This window comes from Podarcis muralis, chromosome Z (genome assembly GCF_964188315.1).
Source record: "Podarcis muralis chromosome Z, rPodMur119.hap1.1, whole genome shotgun sequence".
Lineage (NCBI taxonomy): Eukaryota > Metazoa > Chordata > Lepidosauria > Squamata > Lacertidae > Podarcis > Podarcis muralis.
The window spans coordinates 20,264,159-20,285,632 of record NC_135673.1 but is presented as its reverse complement, the minus strand read 5'-3'; the positions used below and the strand labels follow the sequence as shown (position 1 = coordinate 20,285,632).

Genomic DNA, 21,474 nt, shown 5'->3' with positions numbered 1-21,474 from the left:
TGAGAGCTAGGGATGTAGCGGATCCGGAACTGGAACCGGGAAAAGAACAACGCCCACCGGATCTGTCTTTGGTTCAGCTTGCGGGTGGTCTGGAGGTACTCCAGGTTCCGGTGGTCAGTTCTCACCTCCACCGGATGTCGTGCCCCCTCAAGATGGTGGCGCCAGACCTCAAAGGCTACCTTGATGGCCAGTAGTTCCCGCTCCCACACAGTATAGTTACGCTCCGCTGGTAGGAGCTGGCGGGAATAGAAGGCACAGGGTAAGAGTGGCGCTTCAGGACCAATCTGTTGAGACAAGACGGCACCGAGAGCCGTACTGGAAGCGTCGGTCTCCACCACAAAGGGTCGAGAGGGGTCCGGATGTTGTAAGATTGGTGCCCTCTGGAAACAGGCCTTCAACCCCTGAAACGCCTCCTCTGCCTCCTTGTCCCAGGAAAACGGCGTCTTTGGGCGCAGTAGCCGGGTCAACGGGGTGGTGCGATGAGCATAATCAGCGATGAAGGTCCGGTAGTAATTGGCGAACCCCAGGAAACGCTGTAGGTCCTTGCGGTTCCGGGGTGCCGCCCATTCTTGAACCGCTGTCACCTTCCCCGGGTCCATTTGCACCCCATCTGGAGAGAGCCGGTGACCAAGGAAGTCCACAGTCCGCTGATGGAACTCGCACTTGCTGAGCTTTGCGTACAAACGGTGCTCACGCAAGCGCTGCAGCACGGTCCGGACATGTCCCTCATGGCGAGCCGGGTCACGGGAGTAAATCAATATGTCATCCAAATACACCACCACGTACTTGTCTAACAAGTCCTGAAACACGTGGTTGATGTAGCGTTGAAACACAGCAGGCGCGTTGCACAAACCGAAAGGCATAACCAAATATTCGAACTGCCCGTACCGGGTACCAAACGCTGTCTTCCACTCATCCCCGGCTCGGATCCGAATCAAGTTGTAGGCCCCCCGGAGGTCCAGCTTGGTGAACACCTGTGCCCCTTGCACCCGCTCCAGCAGCTCCGAGATAAGGGGCAAGGGGTACCGGTCTGGGACGGTAATTTTGTTCAGGGCTCGGTAATCATGGCAAGGGCGGAGTTCCCCACATTTCTTCTTAACAAAAAGCACTGGTGCCGCTGTAGGCGAGGTGGAAGGCCTAATGAACCCACGCTCCAGGTTCTTGCGCAAGAAGTCCTGCAAAGCCTCGCGCTCTGGCTCTGTTAGGGAATATAAGCGACTCACTGGTAAAGGCGCTCCGGGTTGGAGGTCTATGCCGCAGTCAAAAGGCCGATGCGGCGGCAGCTGGTCTGCCCCCCGTTCCTCGAACACGTCCTGGTAGTCCTGGTACACGGCTGGGAGCGTGGGTGCTGCCTCCTCTGAGGGCGCGGCCGCCAGCGTTCCGGATTGAGCATGGGAACATGGGTCTGGGAAGTGCACGGTCCGTTTGACCCAGTCAATCTGAACGTTGTGGGCTTCCAGCCAGTCCATCCCGAGCACCAGGGGGAAGCGGGGCATAGAGGCAATGTCCAAAGTTCGCAACTCCCGGTGCTGCTGGAGACACAGGAGCAGGGGCTGGGTCTCCTGAGTAACGGCACCTGAACGCAGAAGTCGACCGTCAATCGCTTCCACCTGGACCGGTACTGGCTTGTTCCGAAGTGGCACCTGATGATGGGCGGCAAAAGCAGCGTCCATATAGGAGCGGGTTGCCCCTGAATCTACCAAAGCCTGGGTGAGGATCCAGGGCCCACCTGGAGGGTATAAACGTACCGAAACCATAAGATGTTGCAAGTCCATTGGTGCGGGCCCATTCTGTACGGTTTGGGACCCCCGGTAGCTAGGGCCATCAGCTACTGGGGTTGTCGGTTTCTCAGGGCAGGACCGAGCGAAGTGTCCACTTCCGCCACAGTAAAGACAGAGATTTCCCTCCCGACGCCGCGCCTTCTCTGCGGGGGAAAGGCGTGGCCGCACTGCCCCCAGCTGCATAGGCTCCTCCGTTAAATCAGTCGTGACCGTGGGGCTGCCGGAAAAAGCTGGTGCCGTGAACTGGAAGTGTCGGCGACCCCGGGCCTGACGACGATCCTCCAACCGGTCGTCTATTTGTAGACTCCGTTGAATGAGAGTGTCTAGCGTGGTGGGGCGTTCCATTGTGGCCAACTGGTCCAGTACCTCGTCCGAAAGCCCTTCGAGATACTGGTCCCGCAGTGCCGAGTCATTCCAGGTCAAGTCCTGTGCCAACAGCCGAAACTCCGTGGTATATGCGGCCACCGTGGACTTGCCCTGTTTCAAACGCCGAATCGCCCGGTTGGCTTGACTCCCTTTCTGGGGGTTACCGAACGCGGCCTCCAAACGATTGCAAAACCCCGTATAGTCTGCCAGCAAGGGGGAGTCTTGCCTGAGTAGCGGCAACGCCCACTTGGCCGCCTGGTCCTTTAACAAACTAATCAAAAAGTGCACCTTGGTGCGGTCATCAGGAAAGTTCCGGGCTCGCCCCTGAATATACAGCTTGGCCTGGGCCAGGAACATGGGAAAGCTGGCCGGGGCTCCATCAAATTTCTCAGGCAAAGCCACTGGGTACTTGCCCGGAGCCGGGGCGTCGGCCCCAGGAGCCGGTAGGGCTTCCAAGCGTTGCTGAAGTGCCACAACCGCGTCACTGAGCTGCTGCACGGTGTGAGTCAAGGCCTGGTTCTCCTGGGCCAAAGCCACCAGTGCAGCCGCCTGTTCAGCCATGGCCTCTGGCTCTTCCCGAACGCACCCCTACGAAGGGGGAGTGCGGGTGTGGCGGGAGCAAACTGTGCTGGTCCCGGGGGTAAGGTACCTTGGGTGTAGCAGAGTCCACACGAAGAGGGGCGAGGTCCGAGGCAGAGAGCCGGGCGGGGAACAGGAACGCTGGAACAGGAGGCTGTGCAGGGAACAGGAACACCGGATGGTCGGGAACAGGAAGCCGAGCAGGGAACAGGAGTACCGGATAGTCAGGAACAGGAGGCCGAGCAGGGATCAGGAACGCAGGAAGGTCCGAAGCCAACAACGACGTTGCTCCCGCAACCTGGGGCCCGGCTGACTGGGCTTTTATCCTCTTCTAAGGCCAGGGGCGGTCCCGGCCCCCAGGAGCCCCGCCTCCTCTGGCCTTAAGGCGAGCACTCCTCCTGGGGGCAACCAGTTCCCTTCGCCTCTCTGCTCTAAGCCTCTGCAGATCAGGAGAGGCCGAAGGGTTACTGGGCCCTGGAGGAGGCTCACCTGTGGCCACTGAGTCGTCAAGCCTCTCTGGGGCCAGAAGGGCTTCACCTGGGGCCAGCTCCTGATGCACTGCCACAGGTGCAGGCTCTTCAGCATCTAGGCCTTGCCCCAGTTCAGCCGGCCCTGGAGGCGGGGACTCCTGTGCAGGCTGGGATTCCTCTGTTTCATCCTCCGAATCGGAATCCCAGGCCATCACAAAGAGAAGCAGCTGGAAAAGTCTAATGTTGTTTCCATAAACAGCCTTCAAAATATGAAGTGGAATAAACAGAACTCAGAATACGGAATAAGGTTATTTTCTGTCCAGAATTACATTAAAGGATGATTGAGAGGCTGGTTGCTTTCTTTTGGTTTATTAGATTTTTACTTATTTTAGGTGCTTCTAGACTTCTGTCACCTCTTAGGGCAAAAAGCTTTTCCCCCCAAGGCAGCTGATATAAAGGCATAAATAATGTTATTACATACCACCTTTCCTCCATGGAGCCCAAGGTGAATAGTTCCCCTTTCCCCCATTTCATCCTCACATCAAGCCTGTGGGGTTGCTTAGGCTGAGAGGGAGTGACTGCCACCCCCCAAGATCACCCAGTGGGCTTCATGGCCAAGTGGGGATTTCAACCCTGGTCTCCCAGGTCCTAGTTCGACACTCCAACCACTACACCACACTGGGCATTAAAAATGTCCAGCGAAATGATCCCTAGAATGAACTAAATGTCTAAAATACAATTTAAAACTCGTGATCCCCCCAGCACATGGAATTCAGACGGGCAGGATGCCATCATGAGCCTCTTCCTCCCCTCTGAATTTATTCTTACATCCTGCTGTCACAAATTCCCAAAGAAGGTAAGATAATTCTTGCTGGATCAGACCCATCTTGGCGAGCTTTCTGCTTCCCACAGTGGCCAGCCAGTTGCCTGTGCGAAGCCCTTGACCGAAAGACATTTCGTCTGAAAGCATTTTAAAAGAAAGAGATCTTCCAAGCCTATTTGAAAGCTGGCACAGATGCAGCCAGACATACACTAATTTATTTATTGCATTCAGAGCCGATCTTTCCTTCCAAGTTACTTGGCATACCTAGTCCTCCTCAACTATCGTGAGAGGAAGGTTGGGCTGAGAGGCAGTAGAATTAGTAGGTATTTCCACTGATCTGTTAATAGGACTTAACCTTACATGGGAGAAAGACCTGTTCATACAAACAAAGGATTCTCAGTGGTATATGTGCTATGGTAATCTCAAACCATATATGTCAGTCTCAGCTTAGAATCATAGAATTGTAGAGATGGAGAACCCAAGCCATCTAGTTCAACCCCCTGCAATGCAGGAAACTTATGTGAGAGAGTGTTCTATGGAAATCCTACACAGATGACACAGCACACCAGTGAAGATTACCCGTATGGCATCACAACCTTTTTGCACTAATGGTGGGGCTACCCATAGGGATTCAAATTCTGGAAAACAGTTTGTCAAGAAACTAGTGAAATGCTCAAACCTCCCATTCTGATATTGACAGGCTAGAACATGTGCAGAGAAGGGTGACCAGGATGATGAAGGGTCTGGAAACCAAGCCTTATGATGAACAGTTGAGGGAGTTGGGTATGTTTAGCCTGGAAAAGAGGAAACAGGGAGGAGATATGTCATCCATCCTCAAATATCAAAAGTGCTATCCCATGGAAGATCGTAGAATCATAGAACTGTAGAGTTGAAAGGGACCTCTAGTGTCATCAAGTCCAACCCCCTGCATCACCCCCTCAACTAAAGCATCCATAACAGATGGCCATCCAACCTCTGCTTAGAAATCTCCAAGGAAGGAGAGTCCACAACTTCCTGAGGGAGACAGTTTCACTGCCAAACAGTTCTTACTGTCAGAAAGTTATTCCTGATGTTCAGTCTGAATCTTCTTTGAAGCCATTGGTTTCAGTCCTACCTTCCAGAGCACAAGAAAACAAGCTTGCCCCAACAGAAGTATGGTGTCCAGATCAATGGAAGTGATAGTCCCACTCTATTCTGTCTTGATCAAACCACACCTGGAATATTGTGTCCAGTCATGGGCACCACAATTTAAGAAGGATGTTGACAAGCTGAAATTTGTGCAGAGGAAGACAACCAAGATGGTAAAGGGTCTGGAAATTAAGCCTTATGAAGAATGGTTGAAGGAGCTGGAAAAGAGGAGACCGAGAAGAGATATGATAGCCATCTTCAAATATCTGAAGGGCTGTCACATGAAAGATAGAGCAAGCTCTCCTTTCTTGGAAGTTTTTAAGCAGAGGTCGGATGACCATCTGTCATAGATGCTTTAGATGCTTGCATTGCAAGGAGGTGGACTAGATTGCTCTCAAGGTCCCTCCTACTGAACAATTCTATGAATCTATAACCCTGAAAAATTATACGCTGTTTGTTGGGTTATATCTTACCTACAGCAAATGCTGAAACAAAGGACTCCCTCTCTGCAGCACAACATGAAACTGGGCTTTCCTGATAGTCTTAAATACTCCACCAATCCAGTTATAAGTCTCTTCTGCATATGAGGCTTTTTTCATACTTCTATTAATTTTATTAAATCAATTAGTTTGATTTACTTCAATATATTTTTTTTAATATGCAACTGGAACTTCTTTCTGCAAACCCTTTCATCTTTAATCTTCATTAAAAAACAAAAACGAATGTGTAGTGCTATTACATCCATTGTATCCTATTATTAAAAACGTGTTCTTGTTATCTTCGGGCATTTTTACTGAAGGATTAAAAATAAATCATGGTCCTAAATAGAGAAGCATCATTATGATAATTTCTGCAGCCCTGTAATAAAGGTAGCAACTGGTGCCAACCATTGTGCAATGCAAGTCCACACAAGCCTACTAATAGCTGCCCTTGTGCGAAAGGGTAACTTTAGGATGCATGTGGAGATGGTGGCTGCTGCTGAAGATTTTCAGGATGCTGCAGTTCATCTCACTGAGGGCGATATTTTCCAGCTGTCGAGAGATTTTTACAAAATGTTGCTCATAGGTTAAAAAAGCAGTTTCACATTCTGGCACAGAGATAGCTTCTGTTCTTTAAAAAGCACTAGTCAGTGGAGAACCTTCTATTGGTCAAAGTAATGTGTGTCCCTCCCAAGCTTCTGAACAACCTGTCCCCCCCCAACACCCCCTCCAAAGCCACAGTCCAGACTTTCTCTCATCACCCACAGTAATAAATCTCGATGGTCAACTAGATTACCATGAGAAGCCCACAAGCAGGACGTGAACACAACAGCAGTTCTGAATTTGCCATGACACCAATGTACACAGCCAACCAGCCTTAGACATAATCCCCTATAAAATCAGAGGAACATAAGAAGAGCCTGCAGGATCAGGCCAATGGCCCATCAAATCCAGCTCTTCTCACAGCGGCCAACCAGATGCCTCCATGGGAAATCGGCAAGCAGGGCTTAAGCACAAGAGCACTCCCTCCTTCTGACGTTTCAAGCGACAGTTATTCAGAAGCATTGCTGCCTGTAACCATAGAGGCAGAGTAAAGACATCACGGCTAGTAGCCATTGATAGCTCCATGAATTTGTCCAATCTTCTGTTAAAGCTATCCAGGTGGGTGGTGGTCATCACTGCCTCCTGTAAGAGTGAGTTCCATGGTTTAACTGCACTGCATAGAAGAAGTTCCATGTCCTGAATCTTTCACCACTCAGACTTGCTGGATGTACCTGAGTTCCAGAGTCAGGGAGGGCGGAAAACTTTTCTCTATCTATGCATGCCATGCATCATTTTATAATCACCTCTTACTCTCCTTTTCTCTAAATGAAAAGCTGCAAATGCTGCAACCCTTCCTCATAATAGAGAGTCACTCCATCCCTTTGATCATTTGGGCTGTGCTTTTGTGAACCCTCCAAATCTCAATCCATCCAAGTTGGTTGCTGATACTGCATCAGGTGGTAGCAGCTTCAATAGCTCAGCAAGCACTGTGTCCAGAAGCCATCTCACACCAGAAAAACATGGACCTTCCCCCTGCAAAGCTCACAAAGCCAGCGCAATGGGTAGTCAGTCATTTATCTCCCACAGATTGCCATGGCAGCAGAACTGTTGCTACTGGGCTTCTGCTTTTCCACCAGCCCTGAGTTTCCTGCTCTCTGCCGCAGACTCTGATGAAGACTGATATGATTTTGTTCAACAACTGAATTGATAAATGGCTCCCATTCTGTTTTTAGCCAAAGCATTATTTAATCAGCTGATAAGAGGCAGAATGCTTCTCTGTCTGGAATGAAATTGACGTGGTCAAATTCTTTCAACAAGCACAGTATGGCTAGTTTGCAGAATCTCAGTGCTGACATGCACGGAACATACAAATAAATAAGCTGGCCATTCCAAGAAAGTAGCATGGGACCAGGGTGTGAGCATCTGCTTTGCATGCAGAAAGCACAGGCTCAATCCCTGTGGCCTCTCTAGATACAGCTGGGAGAGACTCCTGCCTCTGAAGCCTTTGAAAACCACCACAAATCACTCTAGACAATACTGAGTGGGTTGGGCTGGCGATCTGATTTGGTATAAGACAGCCTCTTGTGTTCCTGAGATAACCCAAGGCAGCGGCAGGCTGTATCTGTGATGGGTGAGTTCACACATTACACTTGTTGTCCACATGAGTTTATCATACCCTCCAATATTCCTTGGATGAGGAACATTTCTCACTCTACCCCCAACTGACCTTCTTCAACCCATTTATCTGTGATCCCCCTCCATAGCATTTCCTATCAGAAGGGCAAGTGCCATTACCACTACACCCATGGGACATATCACACACGTCTTCCACTGTCATGAGAGAAATCCCAAATGCCAATTTTATTTTATTCTTTGGCAAATTTACAAAAAGAAAAACACTAATAAATGAATTTTAGAAAGGGACAATATTGGACATGCACACACAATTTTTTTTAAAAAAAAATCAAGACTCCCTGTGTTGCGCTATTCTTCCCTATGCAGGGCTGCCTTCAGATCTCTTCTAAAGGTTGTATGGTTACGTATCTCTTTGGCTCGGGGGGGTCACATAACTCCATACCCTCCAAAGTTTCTCTGATGAAAATACAGGCACCCTACCATATCCTCCCAACATTTCTCCAATGAAAATGGAACGTCTTAAGGAAAAGCGGGATATTCCTGTATTGCAAGGGGTTGGGCTAACTGACCCTGGGTGTCATTTCTAACCCAACATGATTCTGTGATTCTAATCTTTTCCTTACTGTCTCAGCATGCGTGGAGAGAAAAAACCACACAACTGATGGCCCTCTGTTTTTTTTTTACTTAGGGTAAAAGCTTAACAGCAAGCCCTAATGATGTGTTAAGGGACTGTGTTCACCTGGCAGGGTGTATGTTGATATTTGGCATTGGGGTGGAAGAATCAAGTAAGCAGTTACTATGTGCTCTCAGCAGAAGACTGCATGCTTCATATAGCCATGACTAGTGCCTGGCGTGCTCTGGTCCATGGGGTCACAAAGAGTCAGACACGACTAAATGATTAAACAACAACAACAGTCTGCAAACTTGACTGTGTAGCAATGACTTTTTGCTAATAGGCTCAGGGATCTTGGAGATTTCTGAAATCAATGAAATCCAAACCTTGGGAAAATTAGGACAATAGACTGAGCTAATTGGGCATCAAACCCTTATTTCAGTCTCTTGGCCCTTTAATGCATTTACACTGATTTCCCAGTGTTTTCCCCATCAGTCACTTGGGATGTATGTAAAGGTAAAGGTAAAGGTACCCCTGCCCGTACGGGCCAGTCTTGCCAGACTCTAGGGTTGTGCGCCCATCTCACTCAAGAGGCCGGGGGCCAGCGCTGTCCGGAGACACTTCCGGGTCATGTGGCCAGAGTGACAAAGCTGCATCTGGCGAGCCAGCACAGCACACGGAACGCCGTTTACCTTCCCGCTAGTAAGCGGTCCCTATTTATCTACTTGCACCTGGGGGTGCTTTCGAACTGCTAGGTTGGCAGACGCTGGGACCGAGCAACGGGAGCGCACCCCGCCGCGGGGATTCGAACCGCCGACCTTTCGATCGGCAAGCCCAAGGCGCTGAGGCTTTTACCCACAGCGCCACCCGCGTCCCTGGGATGTATGTAGCACACAGTAAATTCAAAGGAATGTTTGTCAACTTCCGAATTATACAGATGCTCTTAGTCATTTCTGCACCTAAAATATGTTGCCATTTTCATGAGAGGAAGCAGGTCATTTGTTTTCTTTCTTTTTGATTCTATTTTATTAACTTTCAACATTTTAAACATATGCAGTCATAATTTCGTCTTTTCCTCTTATGTTTGTTGACTTTCCACCCCTTTCCCCATGGAGTTGTTTCTTTCTCCCCTTCTGCCACAGCTTATCCAGGTCCTTCGTTTTCCTGGATTTTCATAGATGCCTAGGCTTTCAGTCCAGGCTGTGTAGTTTTCCAATCCTTCCTGTTGCTGTGAGGGCAACTATATAATATAATTAGTGGGTCTGTGCCCTGGGTAGACATTGTAGTCAATGCATCTGATCTGAGCAGGTTCCTTGAAGGCTACACCTCTATACAGTAACCAAGCTGAGGTCCCAGCTTCCGTGTTAAGAGGCAATATGTTAGAAGTGTATAAAATACGCACAGTATGGGGAAAGTGAATAGAGAAAAATTTCCCTCCCTCTCTCCTAACACTTGAAGTCATGGACGAAGCTGAGTGTTGGAACAATTAGGGAGGATCTAAGAAAGTCCCTCTTTACACAGTGAAACTATGGAATTTGCTCCTGCAAAGAGGCAGTGATGACTACTAAGTTGCATTGCTTTAAAAGAGAATTAGACAAATTCCTGGAGGAGAGGGCTACTGATGGCTACTAGCCACAATGGCTATGCTGTTCAGAGGCAGCAATGTTTCTGAATGTTGCTGGAAACCACAGGAGGGCAGAGTGCTCTTGTGCTTGATTCCTGCTTGCTCGTTTTCCACAGGCTACTCTGAGAACAGGATACTGGACTATATTGGTCCCTTTTGGCCTGATCCAGCAGGCTGTTCTTATGTGCAGCCTCACAGTCTGTTTTCTTTTATCCCACACTAGGGAGTCTGGTTTGCAAAAAAACACAAAAAACCTTTTTCTTTTCTTTTTCATCTTCTTTCTTATACCATATTTTTACTGGCTGGGCAGGACTTAAATTATTATTTTTCAAAAACGTGTCTGTCACATTTCCTGTAGCAGCTTGCCCTCATAAAAAAAAAGCTGTGGTTCCTTCACTGCAGGGGGCTGGACTAGATGACCCTTGGCCCTCTCAACTCCACAATTCTATGAAGCTGATGGAAAATGCACCCCAGTTCTCTGAGCAGAGAGAAATAAACTCGTATGCTAGGAGATCACAGGGGAGCTATGGCCTTTTGTACTGTCAATTTACAGATATACAGATTGAGCACAGGTAGACATCCTAATAGATGTCCCACAATTCACTGCTCCTGTCAGATTTCTAGGGGAACCATCACCACTATCAGAGTCTTACAGAGCACAACTATGCTTTCCATCCTCTTCTTGCAGCCTCAGTCTCCGATTCAGACTGCCAGTCTCACCCTTAGGTTCCCTGCTTACACACAGATCTGGATTACCATATTCCTTAGCTAGGAGGAGGCTTCTCATTCTGAGACAGTGGTACCTCAGGTTACATACGCTTCAGGTTACATACGCTTCAGGTTACAGACTCTGCTAACCCAGAAATAGTACCGGGTTAAGAACTTAGCTTCAAGATGAGAACAGAAATTGTGCTCCAGTGGCGCAGCGGCAGTGGGAGGCCCCATTAGCTAAAGTGGTGCTTCAGGTTAAGAACAGTTTCAGGTTAAGAACGGACCTCCGGAATGAATTAAGTACTTAACCTGAGGTACCACTGTACTTGGTTACTATTAAGGCAATCAGACTTCAGTTTCCTTAACAGTTTTCTGGACATCCAGTAAAGTTGAATGTTGGATGATCCAGGGCAGAGTAAAGACAGGACTTCTTCATGCAGTGCAGGAGGCAGTGAAAAGAGGATGAGACAAATGCAAGGAGCAGGAGAGGGCTAGCGATGGCTACTAGTCTGAATAGCAGTTGCTGGAAAACACACAAAGGGAGAGTGTGCTTGTGTTTCAATCCTTCTCTGCAGGTTTCCCATAATAAGCAATTGATTTCCCACTGCAAGAACAAGGTGCTGGACTAGATGGGTCATTGGCCTGATCCAGCAGGCTCTTCCTTGTTTGTCATTGATTGCCAGAAGAGAATTGACTGCTCTGTGCTAGTTGGGAAACCATGCAGATTAAGGGCAAGGTGAACGATGCTGTGTGATTGGTTTTGGAAAGAAAAGCAACAGTAGGCATCTATCACAAGACCCTAGGGTTTACAGCTCATAGAATCATACAATTCTAGAGTTGGGAAGCACTGCCAAGGATCATCAAGCCCAGCCTTTCTCAACCTGTGGGTCCCCAGACTACAATTCCCATCATCCCTGAGCTCTGGCCTTGCTAGCTAGGGGTGATGGGAGCTGTAGTTTAACAACATTTGGGGACCCACAGGTTGAGAAAGGCTGATTTGTCTAACCCCCTGCAATGCAATAATACTTAGTGCTTCCTACAGTTTTGTCCCCCCCCAAACCATTTGCAACATATTGACTCTACGCACTTCTACCAGAAGCGACTTGGTCTAGATAAAATGGGTTTTCCACTCCATCCAACTATCGCCCAGGTGTCTTCTCTCATGCCAGAATTATGGTATGATAGATACCTTGGGATTTCTGTTTCATGTGCTCTGAAATTAATTATGGTTTATTAAAGGAGAGCCCAGGGCCTTCTGAAAGAGAGCCAGATGGCAGAAGCATCTTATTGTAATTGTTGAAATGAGAATAATTAATGTAATCAGAATTTAGCCATGTTGGGCAACATACACCCACCAACATGTATACAAAGGATGAGTGGAGAAATCAGAGGTATAATACCGAGAGATGTCTGGGAAAAGCTGTTTCTTGGAAGCTCATTTCGCAAGCCTTTTACTAGCTACGTCTGGCTTGCAAACGATAGCCATTCCTGGACACAGACAATCTGGTCACTATAGTTCATGCATTGGGAACCTCAAGACTGGATTACTGTATGGGGCTGCCCCTGGGCCTGGTTTGGAAGCTCCAAATGGAGCATAATGTTGCAGCCAGATTGCTGATAGACAACAAGCAACACGTTGGCTAAAAAATATATTGACAATATATTTATAACACTATACTGTTTCAAAATTCATAAACAGAAGGCATTCAAATACAATTCAGAGATTTAAATGACAGGCCTGCACATAAACAACCAGCAATAAATATATACCAAATTAATTGTCCCCAAAGGTACAATTGGCCATGGATCAGCGATCACTTAAAAGTGTAGTAAGCTGATAGTGTTGGCAGAGCCCTAGTAGCATTATAAAGGTTATCCACAGGTCCAATGAATTACATAAAATTTCAGGAAATTTAAAGGTACAGTATCCAAAATCTAGCAAAGAGAATACAAACAGTAGCCACCTTGTCAGAAAACTTAAATAAAACAATTGAAATCTAATTCAGTATTCAAACCCCCCGGGTGCAGGGATTTAAATAGGTACATCAGTCTGGTTTCTTGTTGGTGCAGTAATTTGACATGATCTCTCCTCATCCCAAATTTTCTCTGATTAACCCATAGGACCGTGTAAAGTAGCTCTGTGTCTGCATGATGGTGTTTTACAAAGTGCTGAACTAGAGTTGCCTCCACGACTTGATTCCTAATGCAGAATCGATGCTCTCCTATACGGACACCGACAGCCCATGTGGTCAATCCAATGTAAAGCAGATTGCAAGGGCATCTTATTAGGTATACCACATCTTTGGTCTGACATGTACTGAAATGACAGACGGTAAATCTAAAATTAGAATGAGCATAGATCTCTTTCATCTGTAACACAGAAGGGCAAGATACACATTTACCGCATTTATGATGACCCATCAGGATGGAACTAGTGGGAGAATGTGTCAATGTAAGGTCAGAGTGGACCAATATGTCTGAGTTTTTCTAAAGCCGATAAGTGGAAAATCAGAGCAGCCTTGGACATTCCACAAGATATGCCAGTGTTTTCTTATGATCCTTATGGGAAATTCCAATGATCCCGTGATCCGTGTATTGGACGATGTTGATGGCATTGGGGGGAAAAGTGGTGAGCGACCCTTAGCTAAGGATCTTTGTTTCGCCAGATTAATCACTCGCTTTGGATATTTTCTGGAAAGTAAAGAATTGGACAGAGTGTCATCTCTACTTAAAAAAATCATTCTGTAATGAGGAATTCCTCTTAATTCTCAATAGTTGACCGTACAGTAAGTTATCCTTAAAATGCCTGGGATGGAAGGAGGAATAATGCAATAAAGAATTACAATCAGTGGGTTTCCTGAAAGGCTTCACAACCACCTCAGAAATGTACAAGAATTAGTACTACGATGTCCTGAAAAAGATAAAGCCGGCTGTATTGAATTAATCTAAGTGGAGAACTGCAGAAAATCATATTCATTACTAAACAGAAAAAAATAAATCACCAATGTACCTGCAGTAGTGTAGTAGAAATGCAGATTATGGATTATTGTTCAAGATGTGAGCTCTTCCAAAGAAATTCATGAAGATATTCACTACCGAGGGAGCTAAGGGTGAGCCCATCGCCACACCCTGAGATTGAAAATAAAACTGATCAAAAAAACGAAAATAGTTCTTTTCAAAAACTATATCCAGTAAATCTAATAAGAATTCAGAAGGGGGTGGTGGTGAGGGTCCTGTCTGAACTCCCACAGTTGAGAAATGATGTGGCATACGTCTTCCAAAGGGATGTTAGTATAGAGTGACGCTACATCCAAAGATGCTAAAACAGTGGTATCCGAAACCTTCCTCCGTCCCACTTGTCGAATAAAGTGTGCAGTATCTTGTAAGTACCTGTATGCTTGGCAGGGTCCTTGGCAAAAGGTTGTAAGAAAGAATCTAAATATTTGGCAATGGGTTCCAGGATGGAACCAGAACCCGAAACTATCAGTCTACCTGGGAGAGAACATACAGTCTTATGAATCTTAGGTAAGCAATAAAAAATAGGTACGCGGGAGAAATTCAAATGTGTGTTTATCAATAAAACCCATGGTGTAGGCATGCTGCAATACTGTTTTGAGAAGGGTGGTAATAGAGTCCGTAGGGTCTTTGGCTATTTTAACATAAAATTGGGAATCAGAAAGTTGGCGAGTAGCCTCATCTATGTAATCCTGTCTATTCATGAAGACAATTCCCCCTCCATTATCAGCTGGTTTTATGATAATGTTAGTAGCATTGGATAAGTCATTAAGGCAGGCACATTGGGACTTAGTTAAATTGTTCTGGGTCCCAGGGCCCCTTTTTTCAAGTTTTTCCAAATCATGGATCACCAATTGATGAAACAAAGTGATGGAAGTATTAGAACTGGACGGGGGAAAAAGATGATTTAGGTCTAAATTGCTGTGGCTGTTGATCTCTGATACCAAACATGTCACGTAATTTAATATTACACACAAATTTATGTAAATCTACCCTGGTGCAAAAAGCATTATAGCAAGGCTTAGGAACAAAACCGAGTCCCAATTGTAGGACCTGCTTTTCTTCTGTTGTTAAGGAATGTGAAGAATTGTTTACTATTAGTATTTCTTCCTTTGCATCTGTCCATCCGAAAATCCCCTCTATCATGCATGGCACCCTGCCTGTGTGGGAGGGAGCATAAAGTAGAATGTCATTCATCGACATCCGACTGGGATGAAATACTAGACTCGCTTGTGAACCTGGTGACATTCGAAGGATTAAATCTAGAGTCAGACTGGTTGTAATTAGATGGTGGCTTATCAAACCATGGATAAACTTAATCAAATTCATAGTCCTGTAAGTCATGATTGAATTTACGTGATTTCAACACATGAATTGATTCAGAATATTCCTTCAGTTGTTTGTCCATAATCTCAATTTGTTTGTTAACAATAGTGCTATCAATAGTTTTCTGTATTTGGTCTCTAATGTTGCAGACTTCATTTTGTACAGTCAAAATTTCTGCCTTAGATCTTTGAATCAATAACAACATCAAATCAAATGAGCATTTAGTTACTTAAAGAGGAGGCATGGAATTCATATCAAACCTTATGTTTCCGTGCATTAAAAAGTTGGGTAAAAGCCATAGCTGATAAGTTCTTATCAAGATTAAAAGCAGGTATGTCACTCAATATTTCATGAGAATCTAAATCAGAGAAAGCTAAAGTTTGTGCCCATCTAGCCATGGTACAAAATTACACACAAAAGAAAATCCCCTGTGTTGCAAAACAGAACACTCTGAATAACAACAAGCAACACGTCGGCTAGTAATATACTAACAATATTTTTATAGCACTAGACTGTTTCAAAATTCATAAACAGAAGACATTCAAATACAATACAGAGATTGAAATGGCAGGCCTGCATATAAACAACCAATAATAAATACATACCAAATTAATTGTCCCCAAAGGTACATCAATAGCCATGGATCAATGATCACTTAAAAGTGTAGTAAGCTGATACTGTTGGCAGAACCCTAGTAGCATTATAAAGGTCACCCATAGGTGCAATGAATTACATCAGATTTCAGGAAATTTTAAGGTACAGTATCCAAAATCTAGCAAAGAGAATACAAACAGCAGCCACCTTGTCAGAAAACTTAAATAAAATAATTGAAATCTACTTCAACATTCAACCCCCCCCCCCCCCGGTGCACTAACAAGAAATCAGACTGATTTACTTGTTTAAATCCCTGCACCCGGGACAATAAAAATATTGCCAGTATATTATTAGCCAACGTCTTGCTTGTTGTTCAGAGTGTTCTGTTTTGCAACACAGGGGGTTTTCTTTGGTGTATAGATTGCTGATAGAAGCATCCGCCCAAGAACCCATCATCACACCATTGCTAAACTAGATGCACTGCCTGCCCATCTACTACCAAGCCAAGTTCAAAGTCCTTGTAGTCCTTGTGGTAAGTTGCAAAGCCCTGAACAACTTGGGTCCAGGGTACTTCATATCCTAGCTTGATCACTGAGATCACCCGCAGGAGCATCACTTGTTGATCCCCAAGTTGGTGAAGCTCATCTGACAACAACAAAAAACCAAGCCGTCGGGGTCATGGTCCCAGTCCTGTGCAACCCTGCCACTGGAAGTTCAGCAGGCACCTGCTGTGCCAACTTTTAAATGACTCCTGAAGACTTTTCTATTCCATCAGGCCTATGCAGGCAGTTAAGAGTTCATCCTTCCACAATTATCTGATACTTGTTTTAACACTTCTATTGTATGGGGTTCCCTCCCTCTTTTTAATGTTGTGAACCACTTTGATAGGTTTTTTTATGATTTAGCAGAATGTAAACATCTAAATAAGTAAATAAGTAAATAAATAAATAAATAAATAAATAAATAAATAAATAAATGAGTAAATGAGTCTTTCCTGCTCTGGAAAATGCTGGTGTTAACTGTTGAATACTGTCCAACACGGAGCTAAAACTACCAAAATACTAGCAGCAGTTATTGAAATCAGATTTCATCCGGCTGCTCAGGACATCGATCTTGGAGCCATTTCCAAGCACAGATAAATGAGTTTTTAAAGATTATTAGGAGCCTGATGGGAGCAAGATGGTTTCAGCTCAAGCTCAAATAAATTAGATCCTGGTGGAAACAGCTAAACTTTCTTGTCCACAGAAGCATCCAAGGGCTGCTATTTCATTTTTATAAAAGTTTTCTCTGCAACATACACAATGTGGTATACCATTTGCTGCCTTTTACAGTGGTACCTCGGGTTAAGTACTTAATTCGTTCCGGAGGTCCGTTCTTAACTTGAAACTGTTCTTAACCTGAAGCACCACTTTAGCTAATGGGGCCTCCCGCTGCTGTCGTGCCGCTGGAGCACAATTTCTGTTCTCATCCTGAAGCAAAGTTCTTAACCCGAGGTACTATTTCTGGGTTAGCGGAGTCTGTAACCTGAAGTGTATGTAACCCGAGGTACCACTGTATAGGGTTCTACAAGACTAAAGAAAAAAAAGAAAGGTCTTCCTCACATTAAGAACATAAGAGGAATCTGTTGATTCAGGCCAAAGGGGGCTCATATAGTTCAGCATTCCATCTATTGAAAGTGGTGCAATTTGCTTTGATTTTATTCGAAGACAGGGAATCTTTTCTTAAATAATAATTAATAAAAAATATTTGGATGCTAGCTAAAGAACCAAACCCCTGACCTTCTTCTTCTCTGGGCAAATACATCTGTCAGCTTGTCTCAGCTCTGGATCTTTAGCTTTAAACAGAAGTGATTTGATGCTCCAAGAGCTGATAGTAACATCTAAGAGCTTCCATTGATGTTCTCAAGTCTCCAAGTGGGTCATTCATGGCCTGTGATTAATCTGGGCCACATTGTGCAAACCACAGTAAAATGAGAAGTGAGTGATATTCTCAGCCAAATTTTCTTTTTTTTACAGTTTCTACTTTAAAGAGGGACTTCGGCTACACAAAGGGTGTTTTTTCTGACAACAGAAACCAGTGATCCAGTACCTATTCATCAACACACAGAGGCTTACTTTTTCATAACCTAACCTGTCCTTGCTTGACTTTAATTGCTGGTGGCCTTGCACCAAACTATAATTGCTTTGGTGCAATTATGCTATAAATTTATTTGCTCTGAGTCCAGTTTTGCCTTGCTAACTTTTCTGGAATTGCGTAGGAAAAATGAGGGATAGAGAACCAAAGCCTTGGGTCCATTTCTGTCATCTCATGGAAGTGCCAGGATATCAGGCAGCATCTCTTACCATTTTTGTTTCTAGATGTGTGGAAGAGCCACCAGATCAACCCCTGGCCTCTGGTGAAATGCATGAAAAATATAGAAACCTCTCTCTCTGAAAATATTCACTTTCAAATTTGAAGAAACATAGAATTATAGAGTTGGAAGGGACCCTGAGCGTCAGCTGGTCCAACTCCCTGCAATGCAGGAATCTCAAATAAAGCACCCATGATAGATGGCCACCCAGCCTCTGCTTATAAACCTCCACCACCTCTCATGAGAGTCTGCTTCACTGTCAAACAGCTCTGACTGTCAGAAAGTTCTTCCTGGTGTTTAGTTGGAATCTCCTTTCTCATCATTTGAGCAGCAGAAAGCCCATTCTGTGTTCTGAGAAGTGATATGATAGCCATCTTCTAATATCTGAAGGGTTGTCACATGGAAAGTGGAGCAGGCTTGTTTCCTGCTGGTCTGGAGGAGGACAACCCAAACCAGTGTATTCAAATGTCAAATAAGTAAATTCTGACTGACCATTAGGAACAACTTTCTGATGGTAAGAGGTGTTTGACAATGGAACAGACTCCCATGGAAGGTGATGGACTCTCCTTCATTGCAGGTTTCTAAGCAAAGGTTGGACGACCATTCGTCAGGGCTTCTTTCGCTGTGATTACTGCATTGCAGGGTTGGACTACATGATGCTTGGGTGTCCCTCTCAACTCCACCATTCCAGGGTTCTATTACTCCAAGTTTGAATTGATTTAGGGGGCTGCCAGTGCTTTAGAATGAGGAGCACGGTGCCAACTGTCACAAAATAATACTCATTTGATCGGGAACAATGATTTAGATCCACTCTGAGAAACTTACCTCTACCCTTTACAAATGATAGAATGTGGGCTACATACCTGGTCTGTCGTTGGATAATTTAAGGGACCTGTCAGCTATTGTTCCAACCTGAATAAACAGCACCTTTGGATGTCTTCCACCAGGCAACTGGTCCCAACGAGTAAGCAGATTCTACCTTTGCACATTTCTTTCAAATAAATCAAAGTCAAAGCTCCTGAAAAATTATTTTAGTGCATTGGCTTCTAAATTTATGCTTGCTTAATCTGAAACTCACAAGCTCCAGCTGGCAGACCCAGACGCGAAGGTTGGTGCTCTCAGCTGGGGTTTAGGAGCTATATATTTTCTCTACTGGCAGATTCCAAGCAATGGTATGTGATGCCATTGTATGAAACAATTCTGGAGCCCTTGCCAGGATCACCCTCCCCACCTTGGAAAGTGTAGGTTTGTAGGTTTAAATTATGGGCAAGATTATCCTGATTTTGTGTACTCTGTGCTGCTGATATCCCCTAGCCTTTAGAATTCTGCAGCAGCAAAAACAGTGATACCTCGGGTTACAAATGCTTTGGGTTACAAACACTTTGGGTTACAAACTCCACCAACCCAGAAGTAGTACCTTGGGTTGAGAACTTTGCCCCAGGATGAGAACGGAAATCACGCACCATTGCATGGCAGCAGCAGGAGGTCCCATTAGTGAAAGCGTGCCTCAGGTTAAGAATGGTTTCGGGTTAAGAACGGATCTCCAGAATGAATTAAGTAAAGGTTACCAGATGTCCCCATTTCCTTGGGACAGTCCCCGGATTTACAAATCAGTCCCCTAACAAAATCCATCTATTTAGTAGGAAGTAACCTGAGGTACCACTGTAATGTGATGCAGTAGCAGAAAAAAAGACAATGCAATTCTATGTTGCATTAACAGGTCTGGTGTCATCACAACATGTAAGAACTGAAGAAGAAAGACAGCATCACAATACCTTTTTAAAAACATTGGCAAATGTTTCTTAATTATTGGAAAAGAAATGTATCTATCATCTATCTATCTATCTATCTATCTATCTATCATCTATCTATCTATCATCTATCATCTATCTATCATCTATCTATATCTATCTATCTATCATCTATCTATCTATCTATCTATCTATCTATCTATCTATCTATCTATCATCTATCTATCTATCTATCATCAATCTATCTATCATCTATTTATTTATTTATTTATGAATGAATGATTGATATGAATATGAGTCAACAGTGTGATGCAGTAGCAGAAAAGGCTAATGCAATTCTAGGCTGACTCTGCAGAAATTAAGTATCCAGATCAAGGGAAGTCATAGTATCACTTTTATTTTGCCTCGGTCAGGACCCACCTGGAGTTCTTTGTCCGGTTCTAGGCACCCCAGCTGAAGAAGGATGTGGACAAGCTGGAAGGTGTGCAGAGGAGGGTAACCAAGATAATCAAGAGTCTGGAAAAGCAAAATCCTACTTTGGATTTTCTGCACTTCCAATAATATCCAATTCAGTGGGTAAGACCAGATTTTCATAACAAGAAAACCTCTTGGATCTGAGGGAATTAATAGGTACACAAAATGATCAGAATATGGGTCAAGCAAAAGTGTGGATGAGACCTTTGTCTTCACAAGAAGATGGTCCAGACTTTTTCAGTTTTGAGCAGTCAGTTGCCAGGCTGCTTTGAGAAAGAATGTAATCATTTCTTTGTACTATATAAATATTTTTGTTCTTCATGAAATGCAGACAATAAAAAAACTGGTAGTGTGCACTGGACCACTTGGTGTGAGATGAGACTTACCTCCATAAAACCTTCTTACCAAAATCGCTGAACCACATTACATTTCCACCACTCATGGTTTGCAGTTCCACATTCAGTGCATCCTCTCAACTCAGGGAAGAGGCCAGGGCTGTCTTAAGCATATCCAGCGCTATGGTGCAAAGATCCTTCCAGCGTGCCCCCTGGCAACTCCAAAACAAGGGACAGTAGAAAATGTCCTCTGCCTCTGCCACCGCCCCGATTCCTGGCGTGGTGGCAGCGATCAAGCAGGAAAACGTGCTGGCAGACATACTCTCCAGTGTTGGGGTGTCCGAGAAGGCAGCCTGGGAAGGCTGCGCGCCACCTTTCTCCAGGAAGCAGGAGGGTGACAATGACTGGGAGCAGGGCCGTCTTTAGCAGATGCAGAGGCTTCATCCTAAGCCTCTGGGGGGGGGGGGGGATTGCTCTCCTCCTGTGGAGGCTTGGGAAGGAAGCTGCACGCCCGCCAGCCATATAGTTGGTGGGGTGCAGCTGGTGGGCGTGCAGGAGAAGGGGAGGCTGCCAGCCAAGCTGCGCAGTTCCCCCACTCACTAGGGCGCCCCTGGGAGGCCGGTGCCCTGGCGCAAAGAACCATTAACACCAATGGGAAAGACAGCTCTGGAAGAGGCTGCCAGGTTGATCTGGTGATGATGTTGCTGAATTAAGTGCAATCAGAGGTTGAGCAAATTAAAAGTGTTCGGTCTGATTTGTGTTGAGGCAGGTAAAACTGCTGAAAGTCCAATAGTGATGTTTGCTTTTCATGATGTTTTTTGGGCCCATCACAGCTGTAATGTGTTACTTCAAGACTGAATTAGTGCAATGCTCTCTT

The 21,474-nt window shown here is 45.2% G+C and overlaps 1 pseudogene; it reads right to left on the bottom strand.

Moving 5' to 3' along the window:
* Nucleotides 1–12,729: 12,729 nt before the first annotated feature.
* LOC144326212 (uncharacterized) lies at nucleotides 12,730–13,367 on the bottom strand (annotated as a pseudogene).
* Between the last annotated feature and the right edge of the window lie 8,107 nt (nucleotides 13,368–21,474).